At 39.5% G+C, this 18,954-nt stretch overlaps 1 protein-coding gene across 1 annotated transcript in view; it reads left to right on the forward strand.

The window, feature by feature from the left end:
• Positions 1 to 18,954, forward strand: part of znf536 (zinc finger protein 536) — a 504,202-nt gene that overhangs the window by 456,519 nt on the left and 28,729 nt on the right. The gene's annotated exons all lie outside the window — the stretch shown is intronic.

Here is an 18,954-nt window from a genome sequence, read left to right on the forward strand (position 1 = left end):
TCAACCTCATTAATATTTCCAGGATATCTTGTTATGAAACCAGTTTGACACGGGGGAAATGATTTAATTTTGGTTGCTGGCTCTAAGTGTATGTGAGAAAGAAGTCTGCTAGTTCTGCCCACATCCCACTGTTTGATTCAGTAAGTCTGAAAGTGTGAAGGTGAGTAGGACTGCTGGTCATTGCTCTTGTGCATGCTTAGTGTTAGCAAAGACTAAGTTCCCACCTTAAAGTTTTGCCAATTCAGCTTACTTTCATTGACTTCAGTGACAGAGGGTGTAAGACAATGCAGCGGACGCAGCTATCACTGACACCCACTTTATATGTAGAGAAAACACAAAAATTGCTATCAGTTTCACAATGTAAGGATCATAAATGCTACTGCTTAAACACAATTGTAAAATCTGGCTCAAAATTGTGAATATAGGCTTGGCTTAGTAGTATTATCCTTGCACCTAAATCAAGAATTTGGGAGATGAAAACACGTTCCAGAACTAGGCTGGCACTGTCTGTGCTCTTTGCTACAACTGATTTACTTATGACATTAGAAAGTCTGATGGTCAGTAGTCACTGGGTAAAGAAGGCTTGCGTGCTCTTATTACCTTGGGTAGCATCATTCTGTTCCCTCAATTTTTCTACCTCTATTGTATCTATTAATTTATTCTGATAATGACACTTTGAACATTACTGCTTTTAAGTTGTCTTCATTTCACCATCTTGTCTTCCCTTCCAAAGTAATTGACAAATGTTCCCTCTGCAATATCCCGTTTCACTCTTCTGTCTCCGCCTATATTTCTTACATTCTCTTCCCTTGTCTTTATTTTACCTCTTCCCTTCCCACAATCCACATGAAGCAGGGACTCACTGGTGCTGCTTCGAATATTTAAGGCTCTGCAGTCAATGTTCACCACCTAGATTCCTTTGCTCTGCAAAAATCAGCTGTAGATAGGGTCACCACTTTACAAAACACTGTCAACCTTCAACTTCCCTTCGCTTTAATTCTCCATTACATCCACCCTTTACTCTTTGTCTTTGGCCTCATACATTCTTCCAATGAAGTTCAATATGAATCCATCAAATGGCATGAATGATTTCAGATAACTACCCTTGCCAGCAATGGCCAGCTTTTATATATGGCTCTCCATAGGTAGACTTCATTTTGTTCGCTTCCTTCCATAGATTCTGCTTGACCTGTTGAATATTTCAAGCATACTCTTTTATTGAGTTGGCACGTGGACAAGTGGTTAAGGCATTTATCTAGTTATCTGAAGGTCACTAGTGCAAGCCTTGGCTGAGGATGTGTGTATGTCCTTGAGCAAGGCACTTAACCACACATTGCTCTGTGACGATGTGTGGTAAGCTGTATGGGTCATAATGCCCTTCCCTTGGACAACATTGGTGGCATGGACAGAGGAGACTTGCAGCTTGGGTAACTGCCGGTCTTTCATATATAAAAAAAACCTTGCCCAGGCTTGCTCCCTGGAAACTCTTCAAGGTGCAAATCCATGGTCTACTGAGACTAACGGAGGCCTACACACACTCTTTTATTGTACATTTCTGCAACTGCAGGGTTTTAAAAAGGTTCTAATAATTTTTGAACCAGTGAAACGCCTTTCCATATGGAGCTTCTACCAACCTCTTTGTGGAAGACCAGCTATCCTGTACTGTCGGACATAGTGCAATCTATGTTACTGCCACACATGCACAAAGGCACACATGCAGTATGTCATGATTTCCTCCAAATTCTGTGTTATCTTAAGTTCTCTATCCTATTTTGCAGGAGCTTCTGAGATTCCAATGAATCATTAAACATCTATTGCATCCATAGTTACCTATTTCTACTTGATCAACTTCCTGATATGGCCACCACTTTAGATTTTTTGCATCGATTTATACCCCTGCAATATTCAGGATTTGTGGATGGCTTGCGTATTTTCTCTTTGGTCTCTCCTGAATAAATTAGAGATTTATTTAAATTTTTCCTGACTAAATACATTGCCTCAAGGTTATGAATTTTGAGAACACAAGAAATAGGGACAGGAGGTCCCCGTGAGGTCCCTCAAGACTGCCCCACCCACCATAACATCACCCCATGACTGATCTGCTATTGTCCTCAGATTGACTTTCCTGTCTGTTCTCCAAAATCCTTTGTTGATCCTATTGATACCTATAGGGTATCAACTGACATGTCAAACAGAGAGACTCTCAAACTAAAGTTGAGTACAACTTGGTCTTTAGAAGTACTCAAGTTACTTAGCCATGCGAGGATATAATTAGTTTCCAATAACTCCACATTTGATTCATTGTTCTAACTAATTATTCATGATACCAAATCACTAGACTCACAGTTTTGGACTTAAATCCTACTCATGCAATTCTGGTAAAGCTTTCTCCACTAGGGATTGTAATCTTCTCAAACTCAGGGTCCTCCTTCTGCAATAGTTTTTCCCAGTTTGTCACCACTAATGGCCTTGGTGGAACTCCTTTATGTGATTTCTTCTAAACTTCCAGACGGTTTGTTGATATATACCTGCCCGAAACCCCGTGTAAATTTGGTGACATCAGTTCCCATATTGGGTAGACAGGGCACACTGATCCATTCTTCACCTTTCCATCCTTAACCTACCCATCAAATTGAGAAACTCTTCACAATCAGCTTAGTTAGCTGAAATGGTTGCCTAGATTCACTCCCTCTATGTATCAAGCCAGAGAGTTCACATCATTATAGGAAATAAGGCTCACAATTTTGTATCAAGCCAATTACATTAATAATTAAATAGCCAATTAAAATAATCCCTTTTGCCAACACAACGATTCCATTTCCGTCATTTTCATGTGCCTATCTAAGCATCTCTTAAAAGTCCCTATACAACTGCGCTATGTCATAAAATGTAGAATATAGTAGAGTAGAGCACCGGACAGCCCATTCAGCTCATGATGTTGTGCCAACATTGATGCCAATTTATATTAAATGTACTCCTCCTGTGTATCATCCATACTTATTTATCTGATTATCTAAAACTTTCGTGAACTCCACCAAACTGCTTGATTCCACTACTACATTTTGTAACTTATTCCACAAACCTGCCAGTCTATGTGAAAAAAAAACTTGCCCATTATGTTGCCTTCAAAACTTCCCCTTTCACCTTAAAAAGCATGTCCTCTGGAATGTGACTTTTCTATCACGGAGAAAAGATTATTTGCAACTATCTACTGCTCTTGAAGTTTAAAAAGAAACCTCTAACAGGCCTCCTCTCAGCCTCTAACCCTCTGGGGAGAACAACTCAAGTTTCTCCAGGCAGCATCTTTTCCACGGTCTCTGCATCCTTCCCATAATGGGCCAACCGGAACTGCACATAATGTTCCAAGTGCAGCCCGACTAAAGTTTTATATAACTGGAGTCGGACTCATTGACTCTTATACTCAACGCACCTTCCAATGAGGGCAAGCTTGCCATGTGCCTTCTTTACCACCGTCTCTACTTCCATCACACACAAAGTGCTGGTGGAACATAGCAGGTCAGGCAGCATCTATAGGGAGAAGCGCTGTCGACGTTTCGGGCCGAGAAAGTCGACAACGCTTCTCCCTATAGATGCTACCTGACCTGCTGCTTTCCACCAGCATTTTGTGTGTTTTGCGTGAATTTCCAGCATCTGCAGATTTTCTCGTGTCTTTACTTGCATAACCACTTTAAATTAACTCCAGTCCTAGATTTCAAGATACTTTAGTAGCTCAATGCTCTTAAGAGGTCTACATTAATTGTATACTTTCTCTTTTAATTTAACCTCACAAAATGTAATGCCTCACCCTTGCCTGGATTAAACTCAACCTGCCACTTCTATTTGTAACTGATCTATTTCCTGCTGTACTCTTTTGGAGTCCTTTACACGGTTTACAACTCTACCAATTTCAGCATATATACTGCAAACTTGTTATTCCATTCATCTAGACTTTCATCCAGGTCATTGATATACAGTATATCACGAACAAAAGAGGTCCTAGAATGTCACTGGTCATGGCCTTCCATCCAGAATAATGGACTTCCACCTCTATTCTCTGTTTTCTATGATCTGTCGGATCTGAATCCAAGCTTGCAGTTCACCCTGAATCCCATGCATCTTTATCTTCCGAATTAAACTACCATGAGGTACCTCATCAAATGCCTTATTAAAATCCATGTAGGTAACATCCATTGCCTTACCCTCATAAGCTCCTTGTCATCTCCTCAAAAACACAATCAAGCTTGTAAGGTATGACCTGCCCTATGTCACATTGCCAGACCCACATACACCTCTATCATGTTCCAAGATGCTGGGTCCTCTATGTACTCCACATAGTGAGGTTATTTTCAAATCTCTCTCCTGTCATCGTCCATCCACTTTGCAAACAAAGGCCACTATTTTATATGTCTCCCTAATTATCTACTTTTGTGGCACCATTTTAAAAATGTCAAATGACATTGACTATGTCTGCACGTTCTAAGCTGTAAAGAGATGGATAAGAAGCAAGCAGAGACACCAGTGTAATAAAGGGCAGATGTGGATTCCGAATATTCCTCTATACGAAGCGTTCAGAAAAATTACATAGAGTTTCTACTTTGATAAGCAGAACAACGTGGTGTTGGAAAGAAAGTGGGACTGGAATGCTGAAAGTTTATAACTCATCGGGGTGATTGATAGGTTTGTGGCCCAAGGTAGAAGGAGATGAGTAACGAGAGCTGTATAACTCACCTCCTTCTACCTTAGGCCATGAACTTATCAATCACCCCTGCTGTAGACACTTTCTGGAGGTCCAAGATCTGTATGCTGCATGACTACTGGACTAAGTGTGTAAATGTAGGAGGGGACTAAGTTGAAAAATAAATGTGCTAGGTTTTCTAAAATGACTCCTTCTACCTTAGGCCATGAACATATCAATCACCCCTCGTACTATGAGGAATGGTTGAGCGAGCTAGGGCTTTTCTCTTTGGAGTAAAGGAGGATGAGAGAAACATTTTGATAGAGGTGTACAAAATGACAAGTGGACAGCCAGAGATTTTTTTTCCCAGGGTGGAAATGGCTAATACGAGAGGGCATAATTTTAAGATGATTGGAAGAAAGTACAGGAGCGATATCAGAGGTAAGCTCTTTACACAGAGAGTTGTGGGTATGTGAAACATGCTGCCAAGGACGGTGGTAGAGGAAGAGACATTTAAGAGATTCTTAGAGGATTGCATAGATGATAGAAAAATGGAGGGTTATGTGGGAGGGAAGGGTTAGATTGATCTTAGAGTAGGTTAAAAGGGTGTCACAATATGGTGGGCTAAAGGGCCTGTTCTGTGCTGTAATGTTCTGCTGTAAGTTTTACATCTCTGCCTGGTTGGCTTTCTAAGCCTTTATCTTAACCACTCCTGTAACTTCTCTCCACATCACAACATTTGCCATCTCTCCCCAATTAAACAATATTTGGCCTTTTTTGCTCTTCCTAACAGAAGGGATAAACTCACCATTGCCCATAGCTTACTCCTGTCAAATTTTGTCCAGCTGCTTAAACCTATCTACTGTATATGGTTTTGCAAATGATTTGCATCTTCTTGTTGTCAGTGTGAAGATAAATATGTCTCCACCAGTACTTGTACAGAAGACATATTTGTCAATAGCATTCAGTCCCTCCAATAAGGTCATTAAAAGAGATGGTAAGTAGTTAAGGCCTCAGCACTGATTATTGTGGTACTAAACTAGTTACAGTGTGCCAACTAGACTAATTCTCAGTCTAGCCTGACTGTCTGGACTATAATTTTCCTCTACCCCTCTTCCTTCTTTTTTAAATAAGGCTTTTACATTTGTTAGTATCCAGTATGGTGAGACCTCTCTTGAGGTGAGGACATTTTAGAAGATCACAATCAGTGCACCCACAATTTCTGCAGTTTCCCCTTTTATGACCCACAGTGCACTCAGTAACATCCGTCAGTTTGATTAATATCTATAGTGATTGTGATGGTTTGAAGTTGCCCTCTCCCTTTTTGATTCAGATATAAAGAAGATGAAAAGGAGTAGGTCAACTGTCCTCTTTTGTCTGCTTCACCATTCAAGAAGATTATGTAAGATGCAATCTTGTCCTCATTATCACTTTATTGTATGTTCCCCATGACTCTTATGATAAAATACTTCATTCACCATCTTAAAAATATTCAATGGCTTCATCTCCACAGTTCCCTGGGTAAAAAATTGTAAGATTTATGACCCTCTGATCCTTCCTTAGTTTATTTTGTACCCATCTCCTTCCTCTTTATTAGTTATACTCTGTCATTTCATTCTTTGTTATAATGATATATTTGCTTGAGAAATCAGTACAAAATTGTTGCTCAGTATCTCTACCATTTCCTATGGACTAATGACCTTCCATCTTAATCTGTAATTATGATTCTCATTCTACACAGCCTTAGTAGTGAAAACATCTCCTTAGCAGCAGCTCTGTCCATTATGCTCAGAATCTTACTTATTTCAATAGGATCACCTCTCATTTTTTTCTCAGCTCTGCCTGCTCGTCTCTTTTTAATACATAAACCTTTTCACCTCAGGAATCAACCTAGGGAATTATCTCTGCACTCTATACAATGCAAGTATATTCCTCTAAACATGGAGACATAAGCTATATACTGTTGCAATCTACCAAGACCCTGTATAATTCAGTCAATGCTTCTCCATTTTTATGCTCCATACTCACAAATAGTGTTGAGGAAGCAGAGAGTCTGCAGATGGACTTGGGCAGATTAAGATAATGGGCAAAGAAATGGCAGGCAGATTATAGCATAGGGAAGTGTATAGTCATGCACTTTGGTGGAGAGAATAAAGGTGTAAACTATTTTCTAAATGGGAAGCAAATTCAGAAATCAAAAGTGCAAATCAGAAGTCCTAGTGCAGGATTCCCTAAAGGTTAATTTGCAGTTTGAATCACTGGTGAGGAAAGCAAATGCAATGATAGCACTCACTTCAAGAGGACTAGAATATAAGAGCAAGAATGTAATTCTGAAGCTTTATATCAAATTGTTCTGACTGTATTTGGAGTATCATAAGCAGTTTTGGGCCTCATATTTAAGGAAGAATGTGCTGGCATTGGAGAGGGTCCAGAGGAGGTCTACAAAAATGACCCTGGGAATGAAAAAGTTAATGTATGAGTAATGTTTAATGGCTCTGGACTTGTACTTGCTGGAGGGTGGAAGAATAACGTGGAGTCTCATTGAAACCTACAGAATATTGAAACGTCCAGATAAAGTGGACACGGAGAGAATGTTTGCAATAGTGGGAGAGTTTTGGACCCAAGGGCACAGCTCAGAAATGAAGGATATCCCTTTAGAACAGAGATGAGGAGGGACTTCTTTAGCTAGAGGGCAAATTAATCTGTGGAATTCTTTGCTACGTGGAGGCTATGTCATTAAATATACTTAAAGTGGAGGTTGATACGTTCTTGATTAGTAAGGGGATCAAGGTTACAGGGAGGGGGACAGAGAATGGGGTTGAGAGGGAAAATAAATCAGCCATAATTGAATGGCAGAGTAGACTTGATAGACAGAATGATTTAATTCTGCTTCTATGTCTTATGGTCTTGCAGACTCCAGAATCCAGAGAATTGTGATAAATCTAATGCATCCAATATTTCTTCGGTTACTTCATTTGTTCATAAGGTTCAGGGAATCAAGTCCATGGAACTCATCAGCTTTTAGTTCCATTAGTCTGCCATGTACTTTTTGTCTAAGGATAGACATTTAGAAGGAAGCCTCATTTCTGATTACCCCTTTTCTTACTAATAGCTTTGACTGTGAAGACCAGTTCAAAATCTTTACCATTTCTGAATTTCCCAGTATTGTTTTTCCAGTGTCATCATCATAGGGACCACTATTTACCTTAGTTGCTGACTTCCTTCCTATCAAAGCTCTGCCCATTTTAATACTTCTTCCAAGTTGGTCTCAGAGTTTATTTTCTCCTTTGTAATTTACAAATGTTTTTAATTTGATCATTTGGAAGAAGGTGTTAGAAGGTCACATTCTCCATATCTGTCCTTCTGGCCTTTTCAAAGAAGTAACCATTCAAATGTACATTTCTACTTTCAGTCCTGTTTTCATTTATTTAAGTTTTTATTTCTTATCTACCATGCTCTTACCTTTAAAGTACTGAAAAAAGGACTTCCATCTTGCAGTTACTGAGTGGAAGTTCATCTATTGGCTTATGGCATTAAATACATGCTCAGATATTGGCTAATGATTTTATTTGTCATTGAGATTTGATTCCATTGCTTGGAGGTGGGTGTATTCATGGCTGCTACATTCAAAGGATTCAAAGTTAAATTATTATCAAAATATGTATGCAGTATACAAACCCTGAGATTTGTCTTCTCCACAGACGGCCACAAAACAAAACCATTCAAGCCATTCAAAGAAAAAATATCGAGCCCCCAATTGTAAAAAATAAATAGTGCAAGCAGCAAGAACATCAACAACCTCCACACACAAAAAAACCACGCAAACGCCGACACAAAAGAAGGAGCAAAGGCACAGAATATAAAACACATAATCAATATTCAGTTCAGCTCAGTGTTCATTATCTGCAGGCCACCCCAATTCAAAGCCACCCAAAATAGCAAAATAGCAACAGTCCAGTCCGTGCCAGGGCATCTAACATTAGGCAGCAAAGTTAGATTACTCCCTAAGAACCCTTTAACTTAAGGCAAATTAATGAAGGTTCGGGGTGTGATTTAAAGTGCATGAGTATCAAAGACGATTGAAAATGAAAGTTGCCTGCAGCATCAGTTTACCTAACAGAGCAAGTTTGATTGGATCCAGTGATGTATATGATTGGAACGGTTTTATTTTAAATATGGGTGTTAACTGATTTTTACGTCTAGCAATCAAACGTAGAAGTTTAGAGTGTGTACCCAAATGTTATCTGTGTTCCAGTTTTGTAAAGACATTGAGTTCATTCAGATATTCAAAATGGAGGAGGAAATGCACAAATGATGCACAATATACTTTCCCATCGAATGTCAATCCACTCCATAAGAAACCCACATACGGAGCAGAAAAGCCTATTGAAAATATGTTATTATAAAAGTTTCTTTTCATACATTGTCAGAAACCTTCATAATCTGCTTGCCCCTGCTGGGGCCATGAGTTATGGGTCTCTCATATGCCTGAAAGGATCCCGGTTATCATTTGTTTTCAGTGAGTTACTCTATATTTATTACCTTCCAATGCACAACACATCACCATCTGGTGCGTGTGCAAGTGAGGGAGGATAGAGATTAGATACAGAATGAATTTTTCATAATGGATTCTCAAGTTAAAAAGGTTTGGGCAGAAACATTACAATGCAGTGAATCATAGTTATTGTACATGTGATGGTCTCAAAAATAAACAACATCACTTTCTGAGCGATACAGACAATGAAAGAGAAACTGCAGTACGAGGCCACGACTAGATGCGAGAATGTCCACAGGAAGATATGTGATTCTATTTATGTCAGCAGGTTTTTTGCTTCTTAAAAAAAAATATGTTTGGCTTCCCTCTGATCTCCGGTATTTAAGTTGAAATATTATCGTGCTACTTAAACTGTGGGTAGGAGTAGTGTTCTGAAAGTTGCTGTCAGTGGTAAAATCAAGCAGAGTAAATTGAAACACCTGATCAAACAGAAAAATAAATTTCAATCCTGCAGTTGTAACTCATATATATTCTTTATTTCCACTTTGTATGGGGTTTAATATCAGCAGGCTAAGTCGTGAAATTTGTTGTTATGCAGCAGCAGTATACTCTGGAAACTGAGAGGTAACATAGAAAATTATATATAAAATTATGTATGTATTATATATAAAAATGTATATAAAATTATTATGGGTGTACTGTCTCTAGGCCTCTGTTGCTTTGAGTTGACCATGAATATTGCATCCTAGCTGTCCAGTTATGCAAGCCTGGGCAGTATGATATGGAGAGCAAGCTGTTGCCCATGTAGCAAACTCCCCCTCTCCATGCATCCGATGAGCAAAGACCGCTACAGTTTGGTACCAAAAGCATCGCAGGAGTCGCCAGTCAGCAATGAACTCAATGTAGGACTGCCTTGGGCACTCCAGCTCTGGATTTTTCCCTTGGAATTTACTACCAAAGCCTTCCTCATGAGTGGGTATCGCCAGAAGGCAGCGGAGGTTTGAGATCAGAGTTTTCCTACTCCTAGCTGAGCTTACAGCCACAGCTGACCAGTCCCATCTGCCTGAAGTGACTGGTTTCAAGGCACCAGTAACCCGCCGTTGCGCCTTCTCCTGTCAGTAGAAACAGATCCGCCAGGCTTAGTAGCTAAGCCACACGTGAAGGTCAGGATCTGGACTTGGCTGTCAGATGCTATTTGAGGCACACGCCGTGAGGTGTATTTAATAGGTAGTGGGAGGTTGTCACTATTATCAGCTAGAACGACCTTGAGAAACCAAGATAGGGTAGATATCTAGAGTCTGTTTCATTTGGCAACGGTGCCTAAAACTAAGGGACATCACGTTACTGATGTGCAAGATATACATTAGGCAACACTTGGAGTAGTGTTTGCCCACTATAGACATGATACGAGGGTGCAGAAAGAACAACAAAAGGTAAGGGTGTCTAAAACTATGAGACATGGGTTTAATGTGTGAAGGAGGAGTTTCAAAGGGGTAATTTTTTTCTCATAGACAGTAGCTGTTATGTGGAGAGAACTGCCAAAGAAGGTCTCAGAAGCAGGAACAGTAACAATATTTAAAAAGGCATATAGACAGGCAATTAAATGAGCAAGGCATAGAGAGAAATGAATTCAAACAAATGGGATAAATATAGATAAACATGATGGTCAGCATAAATATGAAGGGGCTGTTTCAATGCCGTACAATCCTATGACAACAACTTCACAAAACACTGCTTAGAATGCACTTGGCATATTGTGGGCAGCTCTGGTTGGCACACCAGAGGAAGGATGTTGTGCCAGAGAGATTACTGACAGAGGAGATTTGCCAGGATGTTGCCTGGATTGGAAGTCTTTTGTTAGGGGGAGAGACTGGATAGGCTGGGCTTGTTTTCCATGGAGCTGACAACACTGAGGGGTGGCCTGAAAAGGTGTATATAATGGGGCAGGCAGCATAGGTAGGGCAGGTAATCAGCATCATTTTCCCAAAGAAAGGACCTAGCTTTAAATGAGAGTATAGAGTTGTAAAGGAGCTTTGAAGGGGAAGTTTTTTACAGAGAGAGTGGTTAATATCTGGAGCTAGCAAACATACTACTCCAAGTGCAGCCTAATGTGTATCTTGTATATCTGTAACATGATGCCCCTTAGTTTTAGACACTGTTTCCATATGAAATGAACTATAGATATCTATCCTATCTACAGTGTGCCTGGTTCCTTAAGATTCTTATAGCTGAGGGTGGCAATATCTAGTGCAAAGTGAACAAAGTGTTGCTAATCTGTAGGGTATAGCGTTTTGCCAGTTGGTAAGAAATGAGTGGTTGAAGGGTAGTAACTCTGTTGGTGTGGGAGTTCAGGTGTTTGTACCTCCTCCCCGATGATACCTCCAAAGAGATGTTGGAGATCTTTAATGATTAACATTGCCTTCTTGAAACAGCACCTCCTGTTGCTAATACCAGTCGAAGGGAGAGATGTAGCCATGATGTATTACGTTTCTACAAATATGACTAGCCATACCAGAGAACAATGCTAACAGCCAGGATACCTTCAACCATAGATTGATACAGGTTTCTTAGAGTGTTTGTGATGAGCCAAACCTCCTTAACCTCTTAAAAACAGTAAAGGCATTGGTGCATTTCTCTTTTGATTGTGCCAGGCCCTGGGCAGGTCACCTGATATGTTAACACTCAGGAATTTAAAGCTGCTGACTCTCTCCACCACTGATACTCCAATGTTAATGTACAATTTTGCCCTCCTTTCCCTTCCTGAAGTCAACAATCAACTGCTTAGCTTTGATGACATTGACCAACTGTGTTGATGGTCAGCAAGGAGAAAAGCTAATTCCTCACTGATTGAGTTTTGCCGATGTGCAAATGGAGTATTCAGTTGCAGAGGCAGGTACAGAAGCCCAGCTTGATGGTAAGTTCAAAGTTCAAAGTAGATTTTATTATCAGAGTATGTATATGTTACCATATACACTCCTGATATTAATTTTCCTGTGGGCAAATCTGTAGAATAGTGAAAATTACAAGATCAATGAAAGATTGTGTTGTAGGCGGCAGAATGAAAGATCAACCAGAGTGCAGAAGACAACAAACTGTGCAAATGCAAATATAAATAAATAGCAGTAAATAATGAAAAGGTGAAATAATGCGATAAAGATAAAGAGTGAGAGCGATGGTTGGGGGAAACATATCAATGACAGGGCAAATGAGTGTAGTTATCTCCTTTTATTCAAGAGCTTACTGATTGATGGATAACAACCATTGCCAAACCTGGTGGTGTGAGTCCTGAGGCTGCTACACCCTCTACCTGAAGACAGCAGCGAGGAAAGAGCATGGCCTGGGTGGTGGGGACCTCTGATGATGGATGCTGCTTTGCTACAATGGCTTAATGGTTGGGAGGGCTCCAACCATGGTGTGCTGAGCCGAATCCACTAACCCTTGCAGGATCTTCCGTTCAAAGGCATCAGTGCATCCATAAGAGGCCACGTTGGAGACAGTCCGCCACACGTCGAGAAGTTTGCCGTGCCGAATCTCCACTGATTTCTAAGGAAGTAGAGGCATCCACATGCCCTGTTCACAAATTCACTTACGTACTGGGTCCAGAACAGATCCTCTGAAATGATGACATGCAGGAATCCAAGGTCACTGACCTTCTCCTCCTATGATCCTCTGATGAGATCCAGCCCATGGACCTCAAGCCTCTCTCTCCCAAGGTTTACAGTCTTGCTGTCCTTGAGTTATCACACCACTCAGACATACCTTCAGTCTCCTTCCTGTATGCTGATTCATCACCACCCTTGATTCAGCCAGACAGCAGTGTCGTAAGCGAACTTGGGTATGGCATTGGATCTGTGCTTAGCCACACAGTCATAGGTGTAAAGCGAGTAGAACAGGGGGCCGAGCGCACAGCCCCGTGGTGCACCTGTGCTGATGAGTATCATGAAGGAGATGTTGTTGCCAATCTGAACTGACTGGGGTCTACAACTGAGGAAATCCAGGATCCAGTGGCACAAAGAGCGATTAAGGCCAAGTTCTTTAACTGACATTTAAACAGGCACTTAAGTAGACAAGGAATATCATAATGCGAACTTAGTCTGGGCAAATGAGATTAGTGTTGATGGGCAAAAATGTTGGCATGGGCTTAGTGAATCAAAGAGTCCATTTCTGTACTATAAAAATCTATGACTGTATGTCATTAACATAGTTAATTAAAAGTAACAGCCCTTTACAAAGGGCTGTTTATTTGAAAATGAGAACTCTGTTCCCCCAGAAAGTGTACTGCTGTGGCTCCTGTTTATAGAGACTTATGGAATACGATATGCTATTTATTAATAAGACAAAAAAGAAAGTTTATCTGAGCAATTTTGAGCTAACGTTTGAAAGTAAATGTGTTCATGCAAGTCGGCGTATTCAGTGTGTGTCACCCAAAATGATTCCTTTTCATAGTTTGGAAATGATACATGGAGTAGTATGGACACTTAGACACAAGGAATCCATTCAAATCCTCTAAGCAGGCAAAATGACATGCTTTATATGAAAATGATTTTTGCAGAGCAAGCACCATTTAATCCATGAATGTCTGATAGACTTCTCAGCCATTTAGCAAGCATTTTGATTGTATCTTTCAAGGCCAAGTTACAAACAGAATGAAAATATAGGTCTTCTGTTAGAATTCTGAAGCAATAACTTTGTCTGAGTGTGTGGGGCGATGATCCCTGAAAGCCAACAATGTTTGTAATGGGGTCTGCAGTAATTAAGTGCTCAAAAACATAGGTTATCGCTATTATATTGTATACACACAGTGATAATAAAACAATTTTAGGCAGCTTTATCTCTGGTGCAATTTAGTAAGATATGGTGATTGGTGTTTACCAATGAAGAAAAATCAATAGATTGCGCTTTTGCAGAGCAATGATTAGGAGATGCCTACTCTTTCCATTTAACAACATCATAGATGAGATCAGAAAAGTCAAGAGAAGGAAAGCTACCATTTCACAGCATCAATGGCTGTGACTAAGTTCCCTGATAAAATGAAAATGACGTTGCTCACAAAATGTTTATTCTACTGGAGCAGTAGGTAAGGTGACCAGCCAGATCTTGCTCAATAGAAAATAATAACTGTGTCAAAGACTGTCTGAATTCAAAGATGTTAATTGCTAGGGGATATTTATCATGACCAACATTAAAATATCACACCCAAATTCCAGAGGGACAAAAAGCAATGCTTCAATTTGCAAGGCATGACCGTGGAAATATTTGCATTTTAAAACATTTTCTTTTGCAATTACAGTAACATTGAATTTAAACACTGCTAAACATGTGGAGAGGCCGGTCTGTAATTATTGGTTGTTGGCAATTACTGTAATCTACAATTTGTCTGAGTGCATTTAAAATATAAAATAAAATGGGGAATCTGCTTTGAAATCATTTAATTACAGTGGTTTTCATATTTACAAATGGACTAATACTGAAACCAAAAAGTAAAATAAATAATTTTTCATCGGTATTGATTAAATCCTTCAATAGTTTAATGCTACATATTATCACTTTGTAGCAATATGTTCCACGAGCCAGAGAATATCTTTTTGAATTATTGTCTTCCACTTTCTGGGATCAGCATTCCACCTCCTTTTCAAATGATGGGCGAAGGTTATTTGTTTTCACAACAAATTTTGCATTTGAAATGAATATCTGTGGTTTTCTTTACACCCACATCTGCAGGGATACTGATTTACAAAAAAAAATGGCTGATGATGTCAATATTGTTGGCACAATAAGCTTAGTTACTATGTAACATTGTCTCTTGAGATGTAGGAAGATGTCATTTCTGTCTAAATAGAACGATAATACATTTGCAATCCCTGTCTGTGACACTTTACTGTCATGTGGCTTTGTCGCTGGACAACAGTGGTTGTCATTTTTTCTGTAAAGCCCAATATGAAATGTACATCTCCAAAGCATCTTATAAGTGAAATGTCATGTCAGAGCCTATATCAGGGGGCTATTAAATCAGGATACTCCATCTAGATAAAAACATTACCCAAAAAACATGTTCTGCTGACTGATCTCCATACATAACATGACCCAGTCATTTAGCTTTTCGATAGAGCTTATACTATAATGTCAACCATTGTGAGTAACAATACCTTGTTTATTTGAAGCCTGGCAATTTCAGTAAAAAACAGAGAGCTTGAGATATGGGCAAATAGTTTTCATCTGAAAAACATCATAAACAGCCTTGGCTTGACCTTGTTAATGCTACAGTGCTTTAGTAATTTATGTCTAATGATTTTTTACATTAAACCACAGCTTGTTTTGGACCCTTGTGTGTCACAGTAATTTAAGAACCAGTCATTTTGCACATTCCGATCCCATTATGTTACATTGTTACTGAATAAAGGCTGGTATTATATTCCTTCTATAAAGGGCAGAAGTGGCCTGAATTTTATCTGCTGAACGAATCAATCTGGATTATGTCAGCTGAAAAGAATTGTGAACTGTGGTTGCGAGCAGATGGGGCTATTTTAAATGTATCTTTTGGTTCAGAATTCATCAGCTGAGATAATACCTTATGGTGATTGAAATGTATTTTTGTTTTTTTTACAGCTTGTAGCAATTATCATTTCAGCAGCAAGTATTATGAGATCAAATAGAAATTGAATGCCATTTCCGAATGTTAATACTGTGTTATATTTAAGCTGTCAAGACAGGGTATACAGGCTGTGGGAAAGGACTGGGAAAATAATGAGTGAAAGCTTCTAAAGGAGACATTGAGCAGTGTCTGGCCGAGGTTTTCTACTCATTAGCAGCCCAGCAAGTAAGATGGGAGAATCCCGGCAGAACAAAGGGCTAGGACCAGGTGATTATCTCAAGTGTGATACAGAAATTGAATGGGATGTATTCATTCAAAACCAAAAAAAAACTTTCTGGATAACTTGAACATTCAGCCATTGGAATTAATAGCAGCTTTAGCAGCACACAATGATATGAGTTCAGTGCCCAGTAAAGATTCATCTTTTATTTCTCTGCTTTCTCTGGGCGCTTTATCCCAGGATTTGGGCTGTTTACCTCGGCAAGTCATTCTGGGGTGGGGGGGGGGGGATGTGGAATCCAACTCGCTTGATGAGACACAACATCATTTTAAAACCTTTTCCAGTATGGGGTGGGGAGACCAACAGACCACCAAGTCTCATCCCAGATCAATCTCAAATGGTAGGTGATGTTCAGATTGCCCAATTTGTATCTGAGGAAGGGAAAAAACTGATCCATCCTAAGGCCACTCTAGGAAAATGCCAAACGGGAGAAACATGGGAAGGACTTTAGTTCAGACTGTTTTCTCCTCCAAGCTGCGCTGATACTACAGCCAAAAATGGAAGGAGTAGAAATAAATATTCGTAACTGTATATAAACTTCTTTAAATTCCATTTAAAACCCATGAGAGAAACTGTTAGGGCATCTCAATAGTCCTATTCCTGCATGTAGCATAAATTATGAATACACCACTTGTAAGTATGTATGCATTGCACAGTGATGGGATAAATCAAGGATTTAATAATGTATGTACTCTTCAATGAGATTTCTTTAAACTGAAGCATGTTCTGGGGAACAGAGTTTAAAAAGGAAAACTCAGCTTTGGTTTCATTCATTAAGAAAATTCCTTTTTCTTTAATAAATCTTGCCCCAGCTTAGGCACAGCTGATGATTCGGCATTCATTCACTCTCCTACTTATTTAAGAATTTGTACACGGAATGATGCAATATCTGTCAGAGTCTACAGGTAAGCAGGAATCCACAGTGGCCCTTGAGGCAAATACCAATGAAGTTGGGAGAAGTCCTTTGCAAATCCAGACTAAATCTCTGACTTCTGTCCTTTGGACTTCTTTTCTGTTTGCCATGTGTTCTTTTTAAAGGAAAGCTAGAGAAAAAAACTCTAGTGAATACCATTTCGTATCAAATAATGGCTATTACTGTTGGTCATATTATGCTTTCTGTCTTAATATCGGTACTTTATTGTAACATACAGAAATGAAATACACAACTTCTGCTGTTGAATAGACAGATGAGCCTTCATGCTAAATGCATATCAAATTTTCCCAATAAAAGTTTATAAAGTGCTCTCTTCTTTCTGGAAATATTCTCTTTTCTCCCCTGCACAATATGACTGATGAATTAGCATTTCAAATTTCTTTCAATAAAGATACTTGGAATTCCACTCTGTAAATGTCACATGACAAATTAAAGGCCAAGTAACATTAGAATGAAGCAAGTCACTTTCTTTTCAAAGTATTTCAAATCCATTTTAAGACGTCAAAAACCAGCTAGCATTTGTGTTCTCCATACTCGCAATAAATAGAGGTTCTGCTTCATGATATCTAAGTAAACATTCTTCCATGAGTACTATGCCCTAAAATAAGGATATCAGACAATGTCATGTCTCTGTGATCCACCTCCATGATAGTTATTGCTTTTATGCTTTCATTAAAAGAAAGTGATTACTTCTGCTTATGATGGCATAAATATCAAATTCTCCTTACCATGAAAACATTTTTTTCTCCTGCTCCCCTCTTTATCTATTCCCCATGCAGGCTTCTTACCTCTTCCTACTTGCCTATTGCCTCCCCCAGGTCCCCTCCTCCTTCCTTTTCCTCTATGGTCTATTCCCCTCTCCTGTCAGATTCCTTCCTCTCCAGCCCTTGACCTTTCCTACCCACCGAGCTTCACCTATCACCTTCAAGCTCTCCTTCATCCCGTCACCCCACCTTTTTATTCAGGCATCTTCGCCCTTCCTTTCCAGTCCTGAAGAAGGGTCTCGGCCTGAAACGTCGACTGTTTATTTCCATAGATGCTGCCTGACCTGCTGAGTTTCTCCAGCATTTTGTGTGTGAATTTCCAGCATTTATGGACTTTCTCGTGTTTACTTCTGCTTTTATGTGTTTTGACACAATTTATAATAATTCTGTCTTGAATTTTCAACTGCATGAATATAGACAAAAAGAATATTTGAACCTTTCTCTGGAAATGATTACTTCTTGAAGTCTAGGCCAAGAGCTAATGATAATAAGGACACAGCCAGTAGAGCAGTTACCTTGGTTTCATTTCTGGCCTTGCGTATTGGCTACTTGGAGTTTGCACATTCTCCCTGTGGCAACCGGCTTCCTATGGGTGCTTCACATTCCTCTTATATCTCAGACATGTGCAGCAAAGGGTTTTGGCCCAAAATATCGACTGTACTCTTTTCCTAGAGGCTGCCTGGCTAGTTGAGTTCTTCCAGCATTTTGCATTTGTTCGGATTTCCAGCATCTGCAGATTTTCTCTTCGTAGAGGGCGATAAGCTTGTTGGCCACTGAAAATTGCTGCTAATATGTAGCTGAGTGGTGGAATTTGGGGAGGGGGTTGAGTCATAGGAGTTAACTGAAAACACCTCATATTGTTTGTGTCTCCAACTGTGTGTTAATGTTAAATAAGAGAAAATCTGCAGATGCTGGAAATCTGAGCAACACACACAAAATGCTGGAGGAACTCTGCAGGCCAGGCAGCATCTATGGAAAAGAGTACAGTTGACATTTTGGCCTTCAGCAGGACTGGAGAAAAATAGATGAAGAGTGGAGTTCACTCGAGATGTTGCCTGGACTGCTGAGTTCCTCCAGCATCTTGTGTGTTGTTTATTATGCCATTTATTTTAATTAGTTAACTTCTTTTAGCAGCTATTGTTATATAGATTTCAGTTGGATTTATACGGAGTGAAAAAGAAAATAGTTTTTGCAACAGACATTCAGGAAACATT

This window comes from Hypanus sabinus, chromosome 17 (genome assembly GCF_030144855.1).
Source record: "Hypanus sabinus isolate sHypSab1 chromosome 17, sHypSab1.hap1, whole genome shotgun sequence".
In the NCBI taxonomy this organism is placed as follows: Eukaryota; Metazoa; Chordata; class Chondrichthyes; order Myliobatiformes; family Dasyatidae; genus Hypanus; species Hypanus sabinus.